The sequence below is a fragment of the Lactuca virosa genome, chromosome 1 (genome assembly GCF_052849685.1).
Source record: "Lactuca virosa cultivar CGN04683 chromosome 1, Lactuca_virosa_CGN04683_v6, whole genome shotgun sequence".
Classification (NCBI taxonomy): domain Eukaryota; kingdom Viridiplantae; phylum Streptophyta; class Magnoliopsida; order Asterales; family Asteraceae; genus Lactuca; species Lactuca virosa.
The window spans coordinates 266,319,638-266,321,352 of NC_136426.1; positions in this window are offsets into that span (position 1 = coordinate 266,319,638).

Here is a 1,715-nt window from a genome sequence, read left to right on the forward strand (position 1 = left end):
GAACGACCTGAGCTGCTCCTCCATGATCTCCATCATCCCTTCCTTGACTTTCCTAAAAATCCTTGGGGTAACATCAAGGATTCCCCTCATAACCTCGGCTGCAATGATCTCACACAGCCTCTCATCAATGGGCGTTGTACTATCATAATCCAAACATCAGTATAACATGGCTAACATATTACGGAACTACTTACTTGAGCTCGACCGATCACGCGCATTGCACTCTCCCCTTTTTCCATTTTAAGAAGTTTTTAACTTTTGATTTCAGAAAACAATTTTACTATTTCCTTAGTTTGAGTCCTGACACACCAGAGAGTGTGCCCGAATGCCTCAAAGCAAGGCTCTGATACAAACTTGTATCAACCCAAATTTTTCCAAATAAAATTTTCATTTTTAAATAATCAAAACATTCCCATAAACCATAAAATATCAATGACAATTGTTTTCAAATTCATAACATCAACATTTTATTTGAAATATCATAGGGTCCTCATAAAATTCCTGAGAGAGTGCATGTCGCGCCATCAAACGTTGTCGTTGCCCTTAGGCTCTATAGTACCTGACACAATCAACAAACTGTAAGCTAATGCTTAGTGATTTCCCCAGAGCATACCTTACACAATCCACATAATCACATAATCCATATTAGCTATAAAGCGAAATAAACCACATAAGCCATGCATACAACATACAGGGATGCCCTGGAAACCCTCCAAGGTCTTACTCCAGGTGCCTCGGGAACCCCCCGAGGTATTAGCCCAACGATGCCCTGGAAACCCACCAAGGTCTTTCTCCAGGTGGCTCTGGAACCCCCCGAGGTCTTAGCCCAAGGATGCCCTGGAAACCCTCCAAGTTCTTACATCCAAGTTCCCCGGGAACCCGCCGAGGTCTTTACTAAGGATGCCTTGGAAACCCTCCAAGGTCTTACACATAAGTGCCTCGGGAACCCCCCCCCCCCTGAGGAATTTCATACAAGTATCACAAATAACTAGCATATCGCATATCCCATAACCAACTACCATATCACATAACAATTAATGGGCAGGCCTTGGTCCCTTAGACCCATTGTTATGGTGAGGAGACTCACCTCTCCAAAATGGTGAACTGATAAGATATGATAGGTCGCAACCCACAGCTCCAACTCAACTGCCTACAATCATCATGTGACTAACTTTTTCAAAATCCCAAACTGCCAAAATACCCTTAAAGTCAGTCTTGGTCAACCATGGTCAAAGTCAAGGTCAACAGTCAAGGTCGACAGTCCATGTGGACCCAACTCGTTGAGTGAATCTAGCAACTCGTCGAGTTCCTTCAGTGTTCAGAAAACCAGGGAAAAAACCCTAACCAATTCGCGGAGTTATCTTATCAACTCGCCAAGTTCACTGTGCAAACCGAAAATGGGAGAACCCGTTCCACCTCGTCGAGTTGCCAGGGCAAATCGTCGAGTTTTCCTTTGTCTTAACATGTTCAGTACTTCCAATTGAAACCAAAGCCCCAAACTGCAGATCCAGTCCCTTAGGACTGAAATACCACGTAAAGTTGCAAACTCTACGTGCATGAAAGGCCTCGCGAGGCTAAAACACTGAAACTAAGGCTCATACTAGGTTTAGGACATGGAGAATGGCCAAAGCTTGATAAATCTTGAATCTTTAGGCCCAAGGAGCCCTAAGGTGTCCAAATATGAGGCCACAATCTTCAAATCATGTTCAACTCCG